A 26,782-nucleotide genomic window follows, 5' to 3' on the forward strand; every position below is an offset into this window, starting at 1 on the left:
CTGTGTTACTGCGTAACTCTACTTTTTATTAAATGCAGACCATGATTTACAGTGTTCTTTGATAGCCGAGTACTCCTGCATCACCCAGCAACATCAGCTGAAGGGTGAGCATGTTTATATTTACCTACAAAGTTCAACTGAATAAAGTTGTGGTGGCGCCATCCTAAACACAAAGTATGAGCACCTAGAATTTCTCCTCATGGAGATATTCTCCCAATATACACTAATCTAAGCTAAACTTATAACAATAAAATAAAATACTAAAATCAGGGGTCAGTTTATATGCTCATTTTTGGTTGTGTGTCACCAGCACGTGGGTAGCCAAGTATGGCCTATACAGGAATAACAAACCAACAAGAGATCAATAGGGTAAAAATGTGCTGAATTTTGGTTTCTTTGAAGTCAAGTCAAGTCAAGTCATTTTTATTTGTATAGCCCTAAATCACGGAGAGTCTCAAAGGGCTTCACAGATTATTACACTATATTACACAGACTATTTTTCAGCCGGCGAGAAGAGTAGGTTATTCATATGCTATGGAGTAGAAGTGAGTCTTAAGCTTAGATTTAAACATTTCCACTGAGGTTGGAGAACGGATCTCAGGGGGAAGAGACTTCCACGGCACCGGTGCCCGGATGGAGAACGCTCTCGAACCAGCAGAACACTTCTTTGCTCTTGGGATCACCAGAAGACTGGCACTCTCAGATCGTAGGCTTCGGACCGGGACATAGGGGCAAATCAGATCTGAAAGATTAGAGGGAGCAAGTCCATGTATGATTTTGTATAATACTAAGAGAACCTTGAAATCACATCTAAGGCTACCTGGGAGCCAATGCAGGTTAGCCAAAATCGGTGTTATGTGATCGTACTTTTTTGTCCTAGTTAAAAGCCTCGCTACGGCATTTTGTACCAGCTGAAGAGACTTGATTCTAGACTTTGGGAGACCAGAGAGTAGTGCATTACAGTAATGGAGACAGGAGGTAACAAACGCACGAATTATAATTTCCGCATCCGACTGAGACAGTATTGAACGGATTTTAGCAATGTTACGAAGATGGAAGAAAGCGGTTCTAGTAATTTTCTGTACATGCATTTCAAAGGATAGATCAGGGTCAAATATGACACCTAAATTTTTAACTGAGTCACTCTGTGTGATGTGACATTTGTCAATGTTCACAGCAGTTTTTGAGAATAAGTCACGGCATTTAGATGGACCAATGACTAACATTTCAGTCTTGTCAGAGTTAAGACGCAAGAAATTGAGTGACATCCACTCTTTTATCTCAATGAGGCAGGCCTCCAAATGTTCACAGTTTAGTGTGGGAGATTCCTCCAACGGAAGATATAGTTGAGTGTCGTCTGCGTAGCAGTGGAAGCTGATATTGTACTTGCGAATAATATCACCTAATGGAAGCATGTAAATGCTGAAAAGAAGGGGGCCAAGCACTGAACCCTGCGGAACACCACAGGTAACATTAAAGGGCTCAGATGTCATTTCACCATATTTAACACAGTGCGTCCTATTTGAGAGGTAGGATCTGAACCACGAGAGGACGGTTCCTGAGAGACCAATCTATTTTTCCAACCGTCCTAGTAGGAAATTGTGGTGCACTGTGTCAAAAGCAGCACTAAGATCCAGCAGCAGCAAAAGTGATGAAGCGCCAGAATCCATTGCCAGTAGGAGATCATTTGTTACCTTGATCAGAGCTGTCTAAGTAGAGTGGTTAGCCCTGAATCCTGATTGCATGGATTCAAAAAGGTTATTCTCACATATGAAATCATTCAGCTGCTGTGCCACTACTTTTTCAAGTACTTTAGAAAGGAAAGGTAGGCTTGACACAGGTCTATAATTACTTAAGATTTCTGGATCAAGGTTGGGTCGTTTCAGTTTGGGTTTAATAACGGCGGACTTAAAAGCTGCTGGAACTACACATGAGGAGAGTGATATGTTTATAATATTTAGAACTGAAGGTCCAAGGACGCCAAAAAGACTTTTAATAAGTGAACCTGGGAGCGGGTCGAACTGGCAAGTTGTCGGTTTGGCCGCATTCACCACCTGTTTGAGATCATCAAGTGACAGTTAACTAAAACTGGACAATTTCCCTGGACAGCCACCCTGTCGTGCATCTGTAGATTTCAGCCCTTTAATATATGTGGTATTAATAATGTCTTTAGCAAGTTCTTCCTGTATGCATTGAATCTTCTTAATAAAGAAGACCATTAAGTCATGAGCAGAGTGCGTCGAACTATCTGCGATAGTCTGTTGCCTTGTAAGCGATGATACAGTGTCAAAAAGGACTTTGGGATTGTTCTTTTGAGACGCAATCACCTCTGATTTTGCAGAGGCAAGGGCCGCTTTATACTTTAACAAGCTGTCACACCAGGTTTGATGGAAAACCTCAAGCTTGGTAGCGCGCCATTTTCTTTCCAATTTCCTGCATTCTTGTTTAAGGGTTCTAGTTTCATCAGTAAACCAAGGCGTGCGTCTTTTAGGACGTGATTTTAGCTTTATGGGTGCTATTGAATCCAGGACACTAGTCAGGGTAGTATTGAACGCATTCATGAGTGTTTTTTTCAATACACCATGCCTGGAGAAAAAAGGAAAACATCTTGGACAGTACCTACAAATGGAGAATGAGACCTTACAGTGGTTTGAATCCCAGATAGTGCTCGTTGCAGGTTCTTGGGACTGCACAAGGTAAGGAATTTGAATGGTTCACTTCTTCCACAGTTACATGTACAGAACAGATTTATTCTCATTGTTTTTATATAGCTATTTTAAAGCAGGTTTAGGGTATAGTAAAGCATCTCTTTTTGGTGTAGTCATCTAAGGGGTAACTGAGTTAGTTTTTAAATGAAGTAACTAGTAACTGTAACTAATTACTGATTTCCAGTAACGCACAAAACAAAAATTTCAACATAACATTTTTCGGGTGGGCCAACATGTTTTTTAAGTTCAAGAACAAGCACTGTTTGTTAAGGATGTGCATAATTCATTGTCCTTATCTATGGCTACCTCCATTGGGATTCACATAACGTGAGCACAGCATCACTCTATTAACGGAATGCATATATAAGTAATATATTGTGTTAACATTAGGGATACATGTTAAATATTTATACTTTTGTCTCCTGAACTGCGGGATAATGAAATGTTTAATCTATTTAAAGCCAGTTTTGAGGTAGGTTAATTTAATGTGAATTAATTGTGAACTAATTCACACAATGGGGTTACCCTTTTAAGTGGTAGTTAAGTAGTAAATTATGTTGTAGAGTCTCATTGGTTGCGGTCAATTTTGTGTTTTCCAGGAAAAAAATCACAATTTTATCAATCAAATTAGTTGCAAAAAAAATAGAAAGTAGAGTCATACATTAAGAAAGATAGAAATAATGATTTCTTCACTTCCGGTGGCGCAATGAGGTAGACGGCAGCAAGGAAAGTAGCTCTGACAAAAATCACTAAAGAGTAATGGAATACTTACTTGGAGAAAGACAGAAAGGGTACAAATTGTGACTGATATTAAAGAGAAATTCTTCAACAAAATATGGTCAAGAAGGGGAAACTTGTTGAGGAAAAGGGCGCTAAGGAGAAAAAGATCGAGGGAGCAGAAGGAATGTCATCGGTCGACGAGGGACGTGACTCGGCCATCCTCCATGAAATCCGTAAATTACGGCAAGAACACACTGAAGCAGCCAGTGAGAACAAGATTGCGATAGCAAGACTGGAAAAAAGCATCGAAGAGCTTCTGGAGCGCACTGTGTTGCTGGAGCGGAGGGTGGAAAGCATGGAGGAGCTACATGCTAACACGGAAGAGCGAACGTCAAGACTAGAACAATTAACAGTCTCCTTGCTCCAACAAACCGCCAAACTAACATCAAAGTGTGAGGACTTGGAGTCGAGATCACGACGGAACAACATTAGAATACATGGCATTCCGGAGGGTGCCAAGAGGAACGACACAATCGGCTTCATAACAAACTTTATTAAATCGAACATTCCGACAACAGGACATATGGATTTGCGCATTGAGAGGGCACACCGCTCACTGGTGAACAAGTCTCAAGGTAAAGCACTGCCACGGGCAATTATTGTACGTTTCACCGACTACATAGTGAAAGAATCCGTAATGAAAGAAGCATGGAAGCGGAAGACAACGTACGAAGGCAAGACCGTTTACTTCAACCAAGATTACACCACAGAAATCCAAAAAAAGAGGAAACAAGTAAGGGACGTTATCAAAAAGTTAAAGGAAAAGAACGTAAAGGCACAATCCCCATATCCCGCCCAGCTGAAGATGTTTTTGGACTCAGGAATAAGAACATTCTCTACACTGATGGAGGCAGCAACATTGCTAAAAGAAATGTGGATCGAAGTGGAAGAGGACAACACGGAAACACTGCAAAAGATGTTGTCAAAGAACATTTGGACCACAGTGACCGGAATTGAGAGGAAGACAAAGGAACACCCCCATCATAGAAGGTGACTTACAAGCTCTCATGGAGCAAAACGAAGCCAAATTCGGATTTGGGGTGAAAGAGTAAGGACCATATCTGCCCTTTCTATTATAAATTCAACAAGTTAGAAGTAAGTAAAATACCAAGTAAAATTGTTATCTTTAAATTAAAACAATATATGTGTATATATATATATATATATATATATATATATATATATATATATATATATATATATATATATATATATATATATATATATATATATATATATATATATATTGGCATAGAGCTACGCTAAAATATTTAGTTAGTTATAACTATGGACGACGGTACAAAAGTTGTTCACGCACTGAGTGCATATTTCCAGGAGGGTAGCCACAACTCTCCGATTGGACTCTTGGAAGACATGGGTTTTTGTTTTTTGGGTGTGTTTTTTTATTTTTTGGTGGGGAATTATGTGTGCTTGTCAATATGTTTGTTAGTAATTTGGTTTGTTTTTTCAATGGAGGTGTTAGTAATTAATGTAGTGTTTTTGTATGCTTCAAAAATCAGTGAGACTCAATACAAATCATGAGCAATCTAAATATTGTTTCATATAATGTACATGGGCTAAACCACCCCATCAAGAGAAAGAAGATATTGAATCAACTCAAGACATTGCAGAGCTCAATAGCCTTATTACAAGAGACACATTTGACCGAGATTGAACATAAGAAGCTAAAAAGAGAATGGGTGAACCAGGTGTTCTACGCATCCTATGGTAAAAGGAGGGGAGTAGCAATTTTACTTGGAAAAGGGGTGGCGTTTAAAGTCGAAAAAGAAGTGAAGGACAATCTGGGGCGATATATAATGATTATAGGGTCAATGGCCGGTTGGGAAATATCAATAATGAATGTTTATGCACCAATTGAGGAAAAGGGGACATTTTTTCAAGTATTAGCTAAAGTAATAACCAACTGTGCGAAGGGAATGTTACTTATAGGAGGTGACTTTAACACTGTACAGAATTGCAAAGTGGACAAGTGTCCTTCAGTACATGGAACAAATACAAAAAGGTCGAGGATGTTGAATAACATAACTAAAGAATTGGGATTGATAGATCCATGGAGAGAGAAGAATCCCCAAACTAAAGATTATACTTTCTATTCAAACCCGCATGGCAGCTATTCGAGAATTGATTACTTTTACATTTCAAGACAACATATGCATACAGTAGTAGAGTGTGGTATAGAGAATATTACTATAAGTGACCATTCTCCAATTACTTTGAAACTAAATTTAGACAATGAACCCCATTTTAGGTATTGGAGGATGAATGTATCTCTCCTCTCAGATAAAAACGTAGTACAGGAAATAAAACGGTGTATAAAAGAATATTTCCAAATCAATGACAACAATGAGGTTTCTCCATCAATACTATGGGAAGGAGGGAAAGCTGTAATAAGGGGGAAATTAATTGAAATATCGTCCCGACTGAAACGAATACGCTTAAAGAATCAGAAGGAATTGGAGGATAAGATTAAGGAACTAGAAGAAGAACATAAAAAAACACCAAATGAATCCAGATTACAGGTATTAAAAACAACCAGAAGCAAATTAGATGAACTTTTGACAAATAAAGCAGAAGGGGCTCTGCGCTTTGTGAACCAGAGATACTATGAAATGGGCAATAGAGCCAGTCGACTGCTAGCCTTCCAACTTAAAAAGGCCCAAACAGATAGAATTATATCACAAATAAAACATCCTATCTCTAAACAATGTTTAGTAAAACCCAAAGGTATAGCAGAAGCATTTGCAGATTATTATAAAGAATCATACAAGGACTCAGAAAATGACTTAGATAACTACACGGCACAAAACTTTTTAGGAAAACTACATTTACCAACACTAACAGGGGGGGATACATTAGAAATTATTCGCCCCATTACAAAACAGGAAATACAAGATACAATAAATAACTTAAAAATAAATAAATCACCAGGAACGGATGGATTCCCGGGGGTGTTCTACAAAAGCTTTAAGGAAGAATTAACACCAGTACTGCATAAAGTATTTAACTATGCTCTAACAAAAGGAGATCCCCCCAAATCATGGTCGGAAGCCATCATAACAGTCTTGCACAAAGAAGGAAAAGACCCAATATTGTGTGAAAGCTATAGACCAGTTAGTTTACTTTGTAATGACCTAAAAATTCTTACAAGCATACTGGCAAAAAGAATGCAGAAATTTATAGCGAAATTAATTAGAAATGATCAAACAGGGTTTATTCCGGGAAGGCAGGGTGCAAACAATATTAGGAGGATACTAAACATAATTAAGAGCACAAAATCTAAGACCCAACCCTCGATGTTACTGAGCTTGGATGCACAAAAAGCTTTCGATGGGGTGAAATGGAGCTTCTTACATCAATCACTTATAGCTTTTGGCTTCCCTCAAATATTTGTTGAATGGGTGAAAATAATCTATAAAAACCCTAAATCTCGTCTTAGAGTAAATGGTCACTGTTCAGATTTCTTTGATATCAAAAGAGGAGTCCAGCAAGGGGATTGTTTAAGCCCACTCTTGTTTGCAATAAGCATAGAACCACTCGCAGAATCAATTAGACAAAATGAGCAAATAAGGGGGATATTTGATGAAGGAGGAACAGAACATAAAATATCATTGTTTGCAGACGACCTGTTGGTAATGCTGAAGGAACCTTCGTTATCAATACCACCACTGTTGGAGAGCCTTAAAATATATGGAGAAGTAGCTGGGTATTCAAATAATGAGAGCAAATCAATAGCAATGATGATATCAGGAAAATGTCCAACAGAGGTGATTGAAAGATTTGATTTTAAATGGACAAATAAAGGGTTTAAATATTTGGGGGTGACCATTACACCACATTCCACACAGCTGTTTGATGCAAATTATGGAATGTTGATAAAAGAAATAAGGAAAGATTTGGAAAAATGGGAAATTTTGCCCTTAAGTCTTATCGGAAGGATAGAAACAATTAGAATGAACATATTACCAAGACTATTATTTCTGTTTCAATCCCTTCCAATTCTGATTCCGGCATCCACATTTAAAATGTTAAATAAATTGATAACAAAATTCCTTTGGCAAAACAAGAAACCTAGAATAAAATACAAAACCCTGTTAGCTCCTAAAGAAAAAGGGGGCCTAGACCTACCCAATATTAAATATTACTATTGGGCAGCTCAAATTAAAGCACTCATCTTGTGGATTACTACAGACAAAGATACGATATGGGTGGACATGGAGCAGCGATCTTGTCCAAATATGCCTGTGGAATCGTTACCATACATATCAGTCACGAGGTGGAAGAAACTAAAAATCCAGAATGAATGGATTAAAGGAACTATTAAAACTTGGTCAACAATACAAAAAAAATTAAAAATATCAAGATCTGTGAATAGGGCTACCAAAATAGCGAAAAACCCAGACTTTAAACCTGGGGTTATGGAGGTAGGGTTTCAAAAATGGGCCCAAAAAGGACTGATGTTGATTACCCAAGTATTGGAAGCACAGGCAATGAAATCATTCGAACAACTCCAACAAGAATTTGACCTACCCAGAAATTATTTTTACAAATATTTGCAACTAAGGCATTACCTCCAGAAACACGAGGAATGGGGGAAAATATGTAAGGAGCCAACTAAGGTAGAGGAATTATTAATATCATATACAAAAGGACAATCAATAAAGGGGGTTATATCAAAACTATATAAAGCCCTGAGAATGGATCTCAGTAATGAGGACATGGCAGTTAAGGAAAAATGGGAACAAGAAACTAATGTAGCGATAAAAGACAACGAATGGGAAAAAACATTGAAAGAGGGACACAAAATAACCAACAGCCCGACATGGAGGGAGTTTGAATGGAAAGTAAAAATGCGATTCTTCTATACACCCTCTATCACTTCAAAATATAAAAATACCTCAAATCTATGTTGGCGTAACTGTGGGGGGGTCGGAGACTTTACGCATATTTTCTGGAATTGCCCTGTAATATTAAATTTTTGGAGAAGTATCCAGAGAGAAATAAAATTAATTACTGGCTGGGAGTTGCGGTTGGACCCAAAGGCTTACATAATAGGAATTTTGCCAGAAGAATTACTATCTGGTCAACAGAAATATATACTAAGGGTAATGCTTCTGGTAGCAAAGAAAATGATCACAGTGTCCTGGCTGAAACCACAACCTCCTGACATAAAACAATGGAGAGACAAATTAAAGCAAATGTACATTATGGAAAAAATCACTGCAAGACTTCAACTGAAACTTGACCAATTCGAGAAAAGATGGAAGCCTATCACACAAATTTTACTTGATGTCTAATCACCTCCCCCTATTTATTATGTTTTTTTTTTGTTGGTTTTTTTTTTTTTTTTTTTTGGGTGTATATTTTTATTTATTATTTTTTTATATATTTCTTTTTGTATGGATGTATTGTATGAACATTTATTCTTCTTTTCTATTAATAGTATTTTTTCTTCTTTATTGTTCCTTCTGTTATTTATGAGTGTGTCAAGTGTATATATTTTGTGTTGATGTAAGATGGTGGAATCAAACCTCTGTCAAAATTGGTGTGAGAAATAAAAAGTTAAAAAAAAAAAAAAAAAAAAGGAAATAATGATTTCTATTCTTCAATTAAAAGCATTATTTGTATTCAATAAAAATAACATTAAACCTATTAAAAATACACCATAACAGATGATTCAAAAACCCTTGTGCAAATGTGTTTGCACAGCTAAAAAGAGTTTAGCTGGTTAGGAAAGCTATAAAACTTTTTTTTTAGCTTGTCCACAACCATTTTTGTGAGTAATCAAACTTTCAGAATGGCGTGGAAGAGAGAACTTTCATGTGAAATTCTACATTTTATTCTTGTTCCAAGAAACGAGGGCTATTCCATGCATACAATTGCTTAGAAATGATAGATCTCCTACAACAGTGTGTACTACTTCCTTCAGAGAAAAGAACAAAACAGGCTCTAACCAGAGTAGAAACAGAAGTGACACAACCAAGAAAGAGGACAAGTACATTAGCAAAAGGAGGCCATACAGGTCCTCAACTGGCAGCTTTGTTAAATAGCAACCACAAAACACAACATCTACAGTGAAGAGGCTACTCCGAGACGCTGGCAAAAGAAAAATCCACATCTGAGATTGGACAACTAAATAAATTAATATGAGCAAAACAACAGACATTGGACAGCTTAAGATTGGAAAACATGGGTTATGGACAGTGTGGTAACCTAAGCTCCCACCCCTCAAGGCATGCTGAACTGGGTGGGCTGACACACCCTTTTCTATTGGGCGAGGTTGTCAACCACCCATACCTTTCAGTACATGCCCTGCAATCAATTGGCTACTGGGAGTGGTCACACTCAATGTTCCCTCTAAGCTGCGTGAGTGCGTAATTGTGCACTGCCCATATCTTCTTTGCGCACAAGAAAAATTGATCCAGTGCATAAAAATCAATGCTCTAAACTGCGAATTTAGTGGCAAATTTGGCCAAAATTACAGTGCATGCAGGTAAAAAAAACACAGGTTCCCTTGGCGGAGTGTTTTAAACGCGTTATTTTAAAGTCAATGTCTGTACCAAATTTGGTAAAATAAAATAAGCGTGCATGTGAGCTCGAATTCTTGCACCAGGACGCGGGGGGTGGGATTGGGTCGTTGACTAGAGAGACGACCGGGGGCATTATTCTTTTTACTATGACATTAAAAATATAAAGATACAACTGTCGTTTACTTTAGTTACCGCCAGCACAGTTATACTACATAGCTAAATGACTTAATTTACCCATTTAAAATAAGTAAAAAGCTAAGAAAAAAAGAAACAAATGGAGAAAAAAAAGAAAAAAAAATTAAAGAAATAAAAAGTAGAAAAAACAGGAAGAAAAAAAAGAAAAGTCCAGAAAGAAAGAGAAAAAAAGGTTTTTGGGGTCTCTTTGATCGGTCTGGTGTTGCATTCAAACAGTTTCCAAATATATCGAGTCATTTGTGTTGCCATCATTGTATTTCCTCTAAAAAGTGTGGTTAAATCACAGTTCACGGATCCCTTGACCGCACGTGTCGTCAGGCGTCCAATAAGGACGCAACATTGGACAGCCTTCTCCACTGTTGACATTCCCTGGCCTGTTCTTGGGTCGTGGCAAAGTTGGCATCAGTCCATTCCTTAATGTTGTCAGCCCACTTCATTTTTGGTTTTCCCTTCCTCCTGCCCTTGGACTGTGCCCTGGAAAATTATCTTGGTCTGTCATGGTGATCTGGTGACGTGACCATACTGATGTTTCTGTCCGCGCACAATTGACAACAGTTATTTGTAGGGTCTGATGAAGTTGCACACAGTTTTGGTTGTCACATGGGCTAAGTACATGATGCGTAGAAGTTTCCTGTAGCATCACATCTCTAGGGCCTGGATTTTCTTTTCCAGTTCTTCTGTGAGAGTCCATGTTTCGCAAGCATAGAGGAAGATGGAAGTAACAATCGCTTACATCATTCTGATATTTGATTTCACTGCTATGTTGTTGTCCCTGCAGATGGGTTTAAGTCTGGAAAGTGCGGCTGTGGTTTGAGATATACTCGCCATGGTCAAACAACTCCTTGAAATCAACAAAAGCATGAACGACATGTCTCTAGTGTTGTTGAAACTTCGCACATAGGATGCGCAGATTAACAATGTGTGGTGTGGTGCTTCTTCCCTCCCTGAAACTTGACTGTTCTTCGGCTAGGATGTTTTCAGCCTATGGGTGTAGTCTGTTCAGTAGGACCTTAAGCAAAACTACTTGCATGGCTGATGATACTGATGGTTCTGTAGTTGGAGCTTAGTTGATGGTTTACATTGTTTTGTAGCATAATTACCCGCGATTTTGTCTATGAAGATGGCCACTCGTTAAATACAGTTTTGTATTGTGCAACAGACTAAAAAAAGACCCCAACATGTTATGTAACAAGAGATACTTTTAAAAAAAATGGAAATCTCATGTAAAGGTTCTTGTAAAATCAACTGTTGTTTGTGGGCTGTACAACCTTTCCAATAGTACATTAGCCAGGTCATTAAAATGTGAAACATAATTCAACATTGCCGAAAACTCAGCAAAATGTAACTTGATGTCAGGTTTTGGACATGTTTGCTAATGATTTGGTTGCAACACTTGGGATTGATATTGCTCACCGTTGTTCTCAGCGAGGCTTACAGACTTTGTGTGAATGCTCAGAACCCTGGACAATTTGAGGAAACATTGGTCACACCTGAGGCCAATCCACTAATTGCCTAGGGAGCTGTGTTTAAGAGCAGCTGTCCAGGGAGGAAGGGAGATCACCAGGCTGGTGAGGCAAAGCACAAGTCCTTCCAAGCCACTGGGGCCACCAACCACAGGGCACCGACCTCCGTTTAGAGAAGAACCTTTATTTTTTGGACCTCAGCCCCCACTTTTAAAAACAATTTTTAAAAGTTAATAAACCTTTTTAGGGAAAGCACGGCGGTGCAGTGGTTAGCGCGCGTGCGGCACAGTTCTGAGGTCGTGGGAACCTCCTGAGTGGGTTCAAATCCAGCTCCTGGCCTTACTGTGCGGAGTTTGTATGTTCTCCCCGTGCTTGCGTGGGTTTCCTCCGGGCACTCCGGTTTCCTCCCACATTCCAAAAACATGCATTTCAGGTGAATTGGCCGGTCCAAATTGTCCCTAGGTGTGACTGAGTGAGTGAGTTGTCTGTCCCCGTGTGCCCTGCGATTGACTGGCAATCAGTCCAGGGTGTCCCCTGCCCACTGCCCGATGATTGCTGGGATGGGCTCCAACATCCCCGCGACCCTACTTAGGATAAGCGGTGCAGCTGATGAGATGAGATGAGATGAGACTAAAAAACTGTCTCTTGATTGTGTGTTTTACAAATGTCAAACCTCACTGAATTCCTGGCTTGCCACAACAGTGGTGAAGGCAAAACGAAACCCCATAAAGCAGTGAAGACCTCATGGGAAGTGCTTGATGCACTTAGGAGCTTCAAGATTCTTCATTACCTACGCCATCATGTGGGCAGAAAAGTGTATTATGCTTGTGTAAAATGTGCTCTGAATACAAAAAATATATTCGAAGAGTGTATTAAGAGACTAACAGAGTCAGTGTATCATGAATTGTTCTATGCTACTTTGTGCTTATGCAACAGGTGAAAAAGGAAATAAAATAAAGCGCTTATTCATTTTTTTTTAAAACAAAGTTTTGGGACCCAGATGGATGCTTTTTTGCAGAGAATTTTATCTGGCTATGAAAAAATCTCTCACAGGATACAGCTGAAGCAGGGTGCATAGATGTGTCATAGTAAGTTCAGAAATAATTGGAAGTGAATATTTCTGTGATTCCCAGTACTGATGGGGACTTTCAACTCTGGGGGTGTTTCTTTGCCACTTTTATTTAGAACCACACTTAAAGCTAGCGAATAATTACCTGAATAAGCCACATGGTACATCCAACGCCATGCCATACCCTGTGGACAGCGTTTGATTGGATCCAATTTCAATTGACAACAGGACAATGACCCAAAAAACAGCAAAAAGTAGGGAAGAAGCAGACTGCTGCTTTTCTGTCTGGACTGACAGACGTGTTCATCAGATCTCAACCCTGATGAGCTGTTGTGGGAACAGCTGGACCGTATAGTACGCAAGAAGTGCCCAGCAAGCTAATCCAAATTGTGGGATCGGTTTCTGGTGCCGTGGGGTAAAAATTCTCCGGATTACCTCAACAAATTAACAGTTAGAATGCAGCGACAAGGTCTTCAAGGCGGTGGTTGCTGCAAATGGAGCAAAATCAAAGTTTGAAGGACAGAAATATTTTTTTCAAACAAAAAAAAACTTTTTTTGACCATTTAAATGTCTTGACTGTACTTTTGATTTATTTTGCAAATCATTTGATAAATAATATGGTGACTTTTGATGGAAAACACAAATCTTCTAGGGTAACCCTAAACCTTACAGTAGTATATGTCCGCGTCTACACTTCACTGAAATGTTATTTGCTCATTTGGATTCTATGCAGTACTAATTGTATGTGGTACACAGCTAATAACATGGCTCAGAATCACTCTGAGAAACGTTTACTCTTTGACATTTTCCCTTTTAACAATACCTATGTATTTGTATTTCAGTGTCTTTTGAGGATTTCCCAAACACCATAACTTTTGATTTTCATGAGTTTAATGATAGCTTGTTTTTATCAAACTTTTCCTTGACTTTGTTAAGTTCTATGGTCATTTCAGCCTGAAATTCCTGTAAATATTTACCCCAACCTATTACTGTGGTGTCGTCAGCAAGTAGGATATATTTTGACATAAATGATACATTATGAAAATCATTTATATACAAAGAAAATAAAATAGGTCTTAACAAATGCATTTTGTTATTATGATTATAGATACCAATGGTATTCTAATAATAATAATAATAATAACAATTCAATGTATTTGGTTCCCTTAGGAAAATTCATTTTCACCGACTGTACCGGTGGGTACAGTCAGTGCTGTCGCAGCAGAATGTGTGCTAAAGGACCAATTTACAGCACCTGGTATTCAAAGGTAGTCTCCCATCTGAGTACCAACCAGGCCCGACCGTGCTTTGCTTCCCTAAATCGGGTGTTCTCAGGGTGGTATGGCCATAAACAGGTTGCAACCTTTTCTTGAATAATAATTATGATAGCCTTGTAACATCAGCTAGTTCCTCCCCCACTTAAACAGGTGAAAAATATATATCTTACGACTTATTAGTGAACTTTAATTTCTGCTTAATGTTATTGCACTACTTTCATTGCACTATTGTTACAATGCACTATTTTTTTCATTGCTTTCTCATTTTAACTTGGGCCATTCTCCAAGCACTACTTTGTAAATATTTTTGCATATTTATCCTGATAGTCTTTTATCTTATTTTTGTCTTCAAAGCAGCCATGTCCACCATGCGGCCCGCTGGCTGAATCTGGCCATCAATCTTCTGCGTCAAAAAAAAAGCAAGTCTCTAGCTCATCTATATCAAAAGTTAGGACATTTTGTAAATAAATACAAGCCAAATACAACCCTTCTCATCGCTAAAGGGTAGTAAAGTTGTTAGAGAGCAGACATCAGCAAAGGTTCTATCCATGTTTGGGACTACTTGTCTTTGTGAACCTGTGTTCTCTGTAACAAGCAATAATAACACTAAATGACACAGTGAAATGTGCTGCGACTCTGCTACTCAGGTTTTGACACCTAATATTAATGCAGTTGTAAAAGCAAAAAGATGCCAAGTTTATACAGCCAGCAGCAGCAAGTAGAATGCAGGAATGCAAAGAGAAAAAGGGGAAAAGTGTGATGGCACAATATTTGTTTGCACAGGTTATTAAAAATAAGATTTATTGATTTCTATGTTAAAGACAATATCGAGCGGTATTTTTCTGCTAGTTGTATCTGATGTTATTGCCTGTTCAATGGTAAAAGTCTTTTTTTGAATTTGTTTTATTCATTTCATAGAAGTATAACAATTGAGGCAAGTACGATTTTGGTCATAGCCCCCAATTGTGTTTGTTTAGTGTGGTGAATTTGTTCAGATATGAAACTGCATTTATTTAACTGTTAAAATAAACAATCTGTCAATACATTAAATGCCAATATTAAAAAGCATTTTCTTTTTCCATTGTGAATAAATGTGTTGTGCTTCAAAAAGATCCATTTGCATTTATAATTATAATTTGTAGGCTACAAATAAATCTTGTCAATAGTAATAAGTAAAATTCAATTCGTTTCTAGAATGACAGTTGTGACGGGATAGTCATGTGATCACAGGTTTAAAACAAGGAGGATGGGGAATCTTCTGAGAAGGCTAGGGAAGCCCTTATTGGTTTACATGTGTCATCCTGGATTTCATCAAGACCTTGGCACAGGAGCAACACTACCAGGATTAAAAATGCTGATCCAGATTGTTTGATTATTTTACATACAAGGTTTTGACCAACACGTGCATGGTGTTTTCTTTAAATAGACTAAAGCAAAAGCAGTTCAAGTTAGACTAACTTTAACCAGACCCTAAATATAATTTGGTATTCAGTGACAGGCATGCCAGTAGGCTACTGACAAATCCTGACAAGCGAGCCATCTGTCACTGGATAATGCCACACATTAGTCAGCAAAATGGATTTTCCAGCGCCTCAGTCTTTGTTTTTGCTTAAACCCTAATCTGATAACCATATTACACCTGTTCACAAAATGACATAAACACAGAGAAGGTTCGTTGTACAATTGCACCATATGAACCAAATTGTGTAGAATATCTTTACACTCACATCTTATAAATTGAGTAGAATATTAGTGTTTCCCATTTCACGTTTTTAAAGTCTTAAGTATTATGTTACTTTGTTGCCTGAATAGACAGAAGTAAGTTTTTGTGATTGCTGTAGATCAGCAGGTAACACAGGTTCTGTAATTTGGGATTTTACTCACTTTTCAAGTTTATTTATATTATTAAAGTTTTTTTTCTAGAAAAAAAATAAAAATGAGCACAATATTTTTTCTATCCGATTAGAAGAAGTAATGTTGAGCTAAATTAAATAGAGTTCACATCAATACCCAAATTATTGCGGAAATAGGTCATGAGTTTTTGAGCAAGAAATCCATTTGACACGCATATCAATTATTTCTCTCTTTTAATATTCATGATATCTCCAGATATATAGTTAGGGTATTTTAGCTATTTTTTTGGGCAGAAGAGAAAGAGAGAGAGAGAAAAAGAGAAATACAGTGTGTGAGAGAGAGATAGAAAAAGAGAGAAAAAGAGAAAAGGAAAAGGAGAAAGAGAGAGAGAGATTTGGTTTGACGGATGGATAGATAGATAAATGGATGGATAGATCTGCCCCCCCCCTCCAAATAAAATTATATATCCATAGGTAGGTAGGAAGGTAGGTAGGTAGGTAGATACATTCTATCTAGATATAATTTTTATGTAGATAGTTAAGTGGAGAGGTAGATAGATACAGTGGATAAATAAACCTATCTAGTGTAAAAGTAAATGCTAATTGATGTATTTATTTTGGAGAACAATAATATTTTTTGTTTATTTTCTTGTCCAAGTCAGTAATTCACGGTTACATGCAACTAATACATTGTATATTTTTTTTTACAATTCATTGACAGATTTTTTTAAAAGAAAAATGTTATTCCTTAATTAACATAGCTGCTTATTGTGACACCTCACAGCAGTTTGATGCAAGCGCTGAACGAGCTAAGGTTATTCCAGGCTGCCTTTTCTGCTTTAATGCACTAACCTACCATCAATCCACCCCCATCAAAGACCCTAGCTTTTCCTTATGCTGCTCGGGTGAGATTCGCCAGTCCATGATGGCTCCTGACAACAAACAAGATGGCCGGCAGGCTGGATAATGCCAGCTTAACGGCCAAGGCTTTGTTCAAAACCGAGCAGGATGCGGAAGAATCGCCATCTTGACAGTTTTCAGAGCAAGAGCGTACGTTTAGGCGTTTGATTGTTTTTAGAACACTGACAATTTCGAAGCGTTTCTACCTCCCCCTCCTTTTCCCTACCCCCTCCATCCTCAGAGTATCTGCAGTGGGGGGCATCTGACAAACGAGATTTACTGTGTTTACATACAACAAATTACAGCTGACCGCAAAGGAAGCCCAGAGCTATGAAGCCCTCAAGTGGAGCTGCTTGCTTAACCAAAGCGCCCTTGAGCTTGTTAATTACTTAGCAGGAGTGTACAGGAAGTAACTTAATGCATTTAGACCAGTAGTCACAACCACTGAGACAATGCTGAGAGCAGCATATGAATAAAAATGAGCCCCTTCTAGTCAACAACTACCTGCTGTTTTTGATATGTCCACTATATGCCGCTAAAGCATACCATAAAATACTTCTAAGGTAGCCCTATTGCATTTAGTTTTTCAATGCAAATGATCAAACTTAGCGCTGAGAAAACTGAAATATTACTTTGCTATTTCTACGTTTTTTTATGTAAATGTATACGTTTTTTTGTGTGGATTTTATGTGTTTCAAAACCAATTCGATGAAGTGGTCCCTATATAAACAAACGGAACATGAAACACAACTTGTTCAGGTAGAAAAATAGACTGGCTTATGTTATCTATTTGATTCTTGTATTGCAGAGGTATCGTATTCAAGACACTCTATCAGCATATAAAAAAAATTAAATACATCAATCAGCTCATTTTTTTCTGCGGCCCGGCCCTGTTTCTAAAGACAGTCATAGGAAAAAAAAATACCCCAGTTCCTCTTCTGCGATTAACAAAACTCAACACCCAACGTCTATGTTCCTTGAGAAAAGGATATTCCGTCCAACCCCAAACGGCCGTCAGCCCAAACAAACATTGCTCTGCTTCCATTTCATGAATTCTTTAAACGTCAAAAGTGAATTATTCATCCACTGAGAGCAGCTGACGGCCGCATTGCAGCTTTTCTTTCCGGAAGGTCGTTGCCTTAAAACGAGGACGCCTTCTTCGCCCCCTCCGCTGTACGAGCTTGTCGGGTGGCGTGCGACTCTCGCGCTCTCTGACTTTTAATGGTTGCGCTTCGTCCTCACTCTTGACGTCACTGCCGACATGCTACCGTCATTAAATATTGAGGGATACTCATCCACGCTCCACCAGGACACCCTACAATGAAATCATCGAAATAAGGTGCTGGCTGCTTGCGTTTATCATCACATCTCCGATCAACTGTAAGATGTTGGCCAACAAATACATCCAGAAGCAGAAGAAAGAAACAAAGCTAACTTGTGTACCTCCTTAGAATAACCCAAGTAACAACAATCCAAATCGAAGTCAATAAAAACTGTTGGGTTAATAAGATTTAACTATTTTTCATACAAAAAGAAAATTAAATCCCAAACAAAACAAAACAGACAGGCAAAAGAGTAGTTCAAAATTATATGTGGAAAAAGAAAAAGCACTATACTGTACAAGGGGTGTGGTGCAATGCACTACAAATACCGAAGGGTCACAGATTTTAGTCAGGACAAAAAGTTACCAAAGTTATCCCATCGCTTCTTAGACATATTCAAACAATTTAATCTCCCAAGCATTTCTTTTCACATTGCATCCATCATCAGTGTTTTCCAAACATTTATTGTTGGGCTACGTAGGAGCTTCCATTGTCTCAAAATTGTCCAAGCAAAGGTCATGAGTCCAGTCTTTAGCAGTATATGGGTCCAAGCAGGGCATTACAGTACTGTCTCCAAGAGGACACACTGTGATTTTGGGAGAATACGTTTCAACGAACCTCCGTTTTGCTGACGATATTGACAGACTGGCAGGAGAACCAAAATGTTTGAGCATATTACTCCTGTATTGGGCAACTTGCACTGGCTCCCAGTCCACTTAAGATGTGACTTTAAGGTTCTCTTATTAACATACAAATGTTTGCATGGACTTGCACCCTCTTATCTCTCTGATTTGATTTCCCCCTATGTTCCTGCCTGCGCTCGGAAAATGCCGGTCTACTTGTGACCCCGAGAGCCAAGAAGTCTGCAGGCTTGAGAGCGTTCTCCATCCGGGCCCCGGTGCTATGCCCTGCCTCCGGAGATAAGATCTGCAACTTCAATGGAAGTTTTTAAATCAAGGCTTAAGACACACTTCTATTCCAAAGCTTATGATTGATGCCCACCTCATATTCTGTATTGTCCTGTCTTTTTCCGACTGCTAGCCTGGTGGTGAAAAGAAGGAGAAGGACGATTTGAGATTAGTCAGCGGACCAGCGTTTGACCTGAAGCATGTCAACGCCTACATGGACCAGCTGGCAGAGATGGGAAGCTGCGTCGTGACTATCATGGACTTTCTAGACTAGTTTGCAGGCTGGGGGGCGTCGTTGCTGTCATGCACTTTCCGGACAAACTTTTAACATGTTACCTAGTGTTTATTATGTTTGTGTATTGTAATGCTAAATGTAATTCACCCTGGTCATCCTGAAAGGGGGATTACCACTTCTGAGGTCCCTTCTAGTCAAGTCAAGTCAAATTTAGTTGTATACAGTGCATCCGGAAAGTATTCACAGCGCTTCACTTTTTCCACATTTTGTTATGTTACAGCCTCATTCCAAATTGTATTAATTTAATCTCTTATCTCAAAATTCTACACAAAATACTCCATTATGACAATGTGAAAACCTTTTTTTTTTTTTTTACTTTTTTTTAATTTATTAAAAATAGAAAACTAAGAAATCACATTTACATAAGTATTCACAGCCTTTGCTTAATACTTTGTTGATCCACCTTTGGCAGCAAATACAGCCTCAAGTCTGTTTGAATATGATACCACAAGTTTAGCACACCTATCTTTAGGCAGTTTTGCCTTATTCTTCTTTGCAATAAGTCTCAAGCTCTATCAGGTTGGATGGGAGACGTTTGTGCACAGCCATTTTCAGATCTCTCCAGAGATGTTCGATCGGATTCAAGTCTGGACTCTGGCTGGGCCACTCCAGGACATTACGGATTGGTCTGAAGCCAATTCGTTTTAGATCTTGGCTGTGTGCTTTGGTCGTTGTCCTGCTGAAAAATGAACCTTCGCCCCAGCCTGAGGTCAAGAGCGCTCTGGAGCAGGTTTTCATCCAGGATATCTCTATATTCTGCTGCATTCATTTTGCCTTCTATCCTGGCTAGTCTGCCAGTTCCTGCTGCTGAAAAACATCCCCACAGCATGATGCTGCCACCACCATGCTTCACTGTAGGGATGGTATTGGCCTGGTGATGAGCAGTGCCAGGTTTCCTCCAAACATGGCGCCTGGCATTCACACCAAAGAGTTCAATCTTTGTCTCATCAGACCAGAGAATTTTGTTTCTCATGGTCTGAGAGTCATTTAGGGGCTTTTTGGCAAATTCCAGACGGGCTTCCATGTTCCTTTTACTAAGGAGTGGCTTTCGTCTGGCCACTCTACCATACAGGCCTGATTGGTGGATTTCTGCAGAGATGGTTGTCCTTCTGGAAGGCTCTCCTCTCTCCACAGAGGAATGCTGGAGCTCTGACAGAGTGAAATGAAATGAATGATCTGCATTTATATAGCGCTTTTCAAGTCAATGACTTCCCAAAGCGCTTTACATTGTGCTTCACATTTCCCAATAGCGGCCGTGATCTCTGCAGCCATGTAAGGCGCTAACCTGCTTATTGGGGGTATTGGGGGTTCAGTGTCTTACCCAAGGACACTTCGGCATGTAACACGGACAAGCCGGGATTCGAACTGGGATCCCTTAATCCTAAAACGATCGCTCTACCATCGAGTTCTTGGTCACCTCCCTGACTAAGGCCCTTCTTCCCCGATCGCTCAGTTTAGAAGGCCGGCAAGCTCTAGGAAGAGTCCTGGTGGTTACGAATGTCTTCCATTTACGAATAATGTAGCAGAAATTTTTCCGTATCCTTCCCCAGATTTGTGCCTCAAGACAATCCTGTCTCGCAGGTCGACAGACATTTATTTTGACTTCATGCTTGGTGTTTGTGCTCTGACATGCACACTCAACTGTGGGACCTTATATAGACAGGTGTGTGCCTTTCCAAATCATGTCCAATCAACTGAATTTACTGCAGGCGGACTCCAAGGATGAAAGATCTCAAGGATGATCAGTGGAAAAAAGATGCACCTGAGCTCAATTTTGAGCTTCTTGGCAAACGCTGTGAATACTTATGTAAATGTGATTTCTTTGTTTTCTATTTTTAATAAATTCTAAAAAAGTAAAAAAAAATACGTTTTCACATTGTCATAATGGAGTATTTTGTGTAGAATTTTGAGATAAGAGATTAAATTAATACAATTTGGAATGAGGCTGTAACATAACAAAATGTGGAAAAAGTGAAGCGCTGTGAATACTTTCCGGATGCACTGTAGCCCGTAATCACAAAAATGTCTCAAAGGACTGCACAGGATTACAATGACACAATTACCTGATCTTAAACCAACATGCGGGCAAGGAACAACTAAGAACCTCAGCGTGAGGAAAAAGAGAAACCTTGAGAAGGGACCTCACAAGTGGTATCCCCCTTCCAAGGTGACCAGGGTGAATTACATTTAGCATTACAGTACATTGCAGCGAGGCTTTTAACAAAGACAAGAAAGTTTGATCACATTACCCAGATTTAAGCTAACCTGTGTTGGCTTTCTGTTAGCTTAAGATGTGATTTTAAGGTTCTGTTGGTAATATGCAAAATCATGCATATTACCAGATTTAATTTTCCCCTATCTTCTGGTCCAGAGCCTTCACTCTGAAAATGCTGGTCTACTTTATTTTGCACATCTGGTAAGCTGCTCCTCTTGCACTCTTTGCACGACTGTAAAATACTATACATAGCTATAATTATTTAGTATATCATTAGTACTTCAATACTCCAACTCAACACAACATTGTATTTATATCTGTACATTCAAGGAAACTGTGCGGGTCAGATGTATCGACATTTCGTTCTGTATACACGTTTACAAGAATGACAATAAAGTATATCTAAATATAAATCTGAATCTGAACCCAAGAGCCAAGAAGCGAACCGCAGATTCGAGCACTCTCTTCATTTGGGCCCCGATGTTGTGGAATGCTCAGCCCCCTGAGATTCGATCTGCAACCTCAGTGGAACTGTTTAAATCTAGGCTTAAAACACACCTCTATTCTATAGCTTATGAATGACCGATATTTCATCTTGACAATATCTGTGTATTATTTGTAATTGCAACATCGATTGCAGCGTGGTCATCCTGGAAAGGGGATTACCTCATGTGTGGTCAATTCTCAAGGTTTTTTTTCATTTTCCTTATGTTGAGGTTTTTGAGTTTTTCCCTGCCCTCATGTAGGTTTTAGAACAGGGGATGGTGTAATAATAGTCTGTGGTTTGCAATCATCTGTGGTCTTTGCAGCCCTTTGAGACTCCTTGTGATTAAAGGCTATACAAATAAACATGACTTGACTCGATGTAAATAATGTTTTGTGTTTTTAAATTACTTTGACCAGGCAGTGCCTAATTGGTAAATATTTCCAGAAAAAAACTGCAATCTTCAAGGTGGATTTTCTTTTCTAAGACTATCAGAAGAAACTATATGTCCATCTTCAAAAAAGTCACTCAGTGTCCTAATGCCTTTTCTGAACCACTGATACCAGTAAATATAGTGTCCTCCGATTATTCCTGTGGAGTTACGCCATAAAGGTTACATATATTTTTAATGCACTGGGAAATTTTGCAGGTTATTTTTGCCACGTACTGGCAGGTCTTTGAGTAATCTGACATGAGATTGATTGCTCCATTCCCTTTGCTTTCATGGGTTTCACAGTTAATACTGCTAAATATGATATCACTTAACTTCCTGTGCCTCAACCCTGAAAAGACTGAAATGTTCATTATTGGTCCATCTAAAGGCCACGACGTGTTCTCAAACACTGCTCTGAACCTTGACAAATATAATATCACCCAGAGTGACTCAGCCAAAAATGTATGTGTCACATTTGACCCTAATATTTCCTCATAGTTACACGGTAAAAATATTACAAGAACAGATTTTTTTCCATCTTCGCAATGTTGCAAAAATTGGCTCAATGCTGTCCAAGTCTGATGCTGAGATTTTAATTCATGCGTTTGTTACCTCCCGTCTCAATTACTGTAATGTACTTCTCCCCAGTCTCCCGAAGTCTACCGCCAAGAGCTTGCCGCTTGTACAAAATGCTGCAGCAGGGCTTTTAACTAAGACAAGAAAGTTTGATCACATTACCCCAATTTTGACTGATCTTCAATGGCTCATGTTGGTCTTATACAAAATTAAGCATTGACTTTCCCATTAATATCTGTCAGATTTAATTTCGGCCTATGTTCCTGCTAGGAGCCTTCAGTCGGAAAATGCTGGTCTACCAGTGATCCGCTGGTTCAAAAGTGTTCTCTATTTGGGCACCCGGTGCTGTGAAATGCTCTGCCCTCTGAGAGTCGATGTACAACCTCAATTGAACTGTTTAAATCTAAGCTTAAAACAAACTCATCTTATATAGCTTATGAATGACCTGTTTGTTGATAATGTCTGTGAATTGTTTGTTGATGCCCTAGCAAACTCCATTGACGCCTGGTCATCCTAGAAAGGGGATTAACTCATGTGTGGCACGTTCTCAAGGTTTCATCATTTCCTTATGCGGAGGTTTGAATTTTTCCTCTCCCTCATGTGGGTTTTAGATCAGGGGATGGTGTCACAATAGTCTAGTGTCAGTACGGTCCTTTAAGACTTCTTGTGGTTAAGGGCTATACAAATAAACATGACTTGACTTGACTGTATCATGGGGTGTTTGTCAATACAGTATAAACACAATAAATGAAGCACAATCTTGAAAGTGAGTGTCGAGTCGACCTTGCACCGACAAATGGAAGCATGATTCATAGCATGCATTTGTGACATAAAAAATTATGTTGAAAGCTTCCTTAAGCACTGTATAATGTCATTATTGAGGCGGTAAGTTTACATGTTGGGAATACAAAGTTTAATCTCACCATATGGTCAATATTTAAGCTATGCAAGACCATGTAAAGGTGCCCAGAAATTTAAAACAACTTCAGCAGATTGCCAATATTCCACTTAAGTGGGGTCTGGTTAGTCATATTTGGATTACCTATTCATGTGTATGCATTTAATTCGCAGTGAGCTTGTTGTCAATAAAAATTTTTAACTTCACCGTCGTTACGATATGGTACATTACTGCAATGTTCTGCTACATGTTCAATGCAGATAATGACTTACAGAATCCCCTAATTGCTTAATAACCCTGCACTCACATTGTCACATGCAACCCTTGATCCCCTACCGACATTCTTTGAAGGGTGACCATTTTTAGATTTACCTATAAAGTAAAAGTGTTTACAGTTTCGACAGCGCCCTAAAGCACAGAATACGAGAGCGCTGAATTTTCTCTTCATGTAGATATTCTGCCTACCATATATATATACATATATATATATATATATATATATATATATATATATATATATATATATATATATATATATATATATATATATATATATATATATATATATATATATATATATATATATATATATATATATATATATATAATATATATATATATATATCTGCTCTCATCCAAGCCAAATTGACAACTATCAGATAAAATAATAAAATCATGGAATTAGCTAATATGCGCATGTTTGGTTGTGTCTCAACAGTAGTGAATTGTAGCCAGCGCCTGGGTGGGGTGCGTGGCTTATACAAGAACAAGAAACTAACAAGAAATTAATGGGGCAAACAAGAGAAAATAATTTACAGTAAAGTGTTCTGAATTTATGTCTTTTTTTTTTTTTGCAATATACCTTCCCTGGACAAAAGAAAAAAGAAAAACTCTTGAATAGTACCCAGAACAGAGAAGGATATCTTCCAGTGGTCTGAAGCCCAGGTAAAATAATTGCCCAGCTATTGTAGATCTTACATTCTGATGGGCTAAATGGCTTGACCTAATTTTTGTAATTTTACTTCTCAAGTGGTCTGAAAAGTCCTCAGAAAGAGCATTTCTTGGCTCCAGCAGGAACTTTTTAAAAACGGCTTTAGTTATAATAAATAAATACAGGGTTATGTTTATTTTCAGAAATACGATTTGAGAAGTATGCTACTCTAGCCTTTTTGAGTGTTTTATTGTTGGTTTTGATTTGTTGAAAGAATGTATCCATAGGAAAGGAAAGAAAAATAACATTGCTGATTGCATTTTTTTATAGTTTGGTTTTATTTTTTGTACATTTATTCAACATTTCTTAAAGTGGCCAAAATCATTAATTATATCAGATGTTTTCAAAATGAAGTATATTTGCTGTTTGACTGATCAATAGGAGTCAAAAATCTAGCCACAAGTGCTTGAACTAAACAAATATGATACACCCATTGCCCGCTAGATCCTAATTCGTTCTTTTTACGTTTTTACCAAACAATTTCAAAAAGCAAATGAACTTCGTTGCACTCTTTTTCGGTTGCACTGCACAATAAGGTGACATCTAGTAGTCAGATAACAAACACTTTCCCCAGAAAAACATGTAAAGTTAAAGTGACGCTGTGTAATATATTACCCACGGATTTTGCTGTATAGTGTAGTGAAACTTGTTGCACTTCACAATAAATTGACATCTAGTGGTCATTCAATACACACTGTCCCCTTGTGTGGTGCATTCAAAGCAAGTTCTACAAAACACAAATAAGGATACAAACTAATGACTGAAACGTCTTTTCAGATAGCTGCTGCCAGGTAGCTAAAGGTCCTGCGTTGTTTGAAATCAGGGGTCTCCAATCTTTCTCAAGCGTCGAGCTACTTTATTTTAGTAATTAACCCAAGGGGCACCCAGTTTAATATGCATTTTTGAAAATAGCAACTTATCTAGATCGTTTGCTAAGTAGCTAAAATGGTAGCTTGATACTCAGCTAGAAAGGTTAGCAGGTAAAAAATAAATATTAAAAAAACTGGAAGGGAGCTAGATGGCTAGCTAAAAGAGTAAAAAGACAAAAAAATAGCCAGATAGAACGTTAAAGAAAGCTGGAAAGTTTGCTAGATAGTAGGCCAAAATTTAGCTTGATAAATAGCCAAAAAGGGTCAAATGTTAGCGAGATAGCATGCAAAAAAATGTAAGAAGCTAGCTAGGTAGCTAAAAAGGTGGGAAGATAGCTAGCTTCAATGTTAAAAAGGTAGCCAGTTGGCTAACTAAAACAACTGTAAATTATTTTCTCATTCACTTTATAAAACCCAAGAACTGGAATTTAGTTTGTTGTATTTCCTGTTAAATAAATCAATAAAAAGATAAATACATACATTTGTCTAATACATGAATAGAATGTAATTATGTTAATTTATTGCTTAAAATAATTATCAATACTTGAATAGATTTTTTTGTCCATGAGGCCCATGAACTGGAATGTATTTATTTGAATTTTTAAAATGTCAACTTATCATGTTATTACTATGTAGTTACTATGATATTACCAGGTTAATAATTAAAAATAGGGTTATATATATCTAGTCTACCAATATGTCGTACATTTAACTAGAAAACCACAATGACCCAGCACTGGTGAGTTATTTTCAGAACAGGTCGGCGGGCACCTCAACTGTCCCTGGGAGACATCACGGTGCCCGTGGGTACCACGTTGGAGACCCATGCTCTCGATCATTTCTATCAAAGTTGTGATTTTTTAAATAAATGCCAAATGTGCTCTCTGGCCACGAGAGGGCAGTGTTGAATTTGTATAGCATGGTGAGTTGGTTCAAATGTAAAACTGCATTCATTCAACTGTTAAAATAAACCATGTAACGTATCCGATGACACACGT

The 26,782-nt window shown here is 38.2% G+C and overlaps 1 protein-coding gene and 1 long non-coding RNA gene across 2 annotated transcripts in view; one reads left to right on the plus strand and one right to left on the minus strand.

The window, feature by feature from the left end:
- The window catches only part of LOC148353346 (aryl hydrocarbon receptor-like), a 90,266-nt gene that overhangs the window by 58,320 nt on the left and 5,164 nt on the right, over window positions 1–26,782 (minus strand). The window lies entirely within an intron of this gene.
- The window catches only part of LOC148353347 (uncharacterized), a 135,782-nt gene that overhangs the window by 15,010 nt on the left and 93,990 nt on the right, over window positions 1–26,782 (plus strand). The window lies entirely within an intron of this gene.

This window comes from Urocampus carinirostris, chromosome 14, assembly GCF_059441175.1.
Source record: "Urocampus carinirostris isolate Australia breed hairy pipefish chromosome 14, RoL_Ucar_1.0, whole genome shotgun sequence".
NCBI classification, from domain to species: domain Eukaryota; kingdom Metazoa; phylum Chordata; class Actinopteri; order Syngnathiformes; family Syngnathidae; genus Urocampus; species Urocampus carinirostris.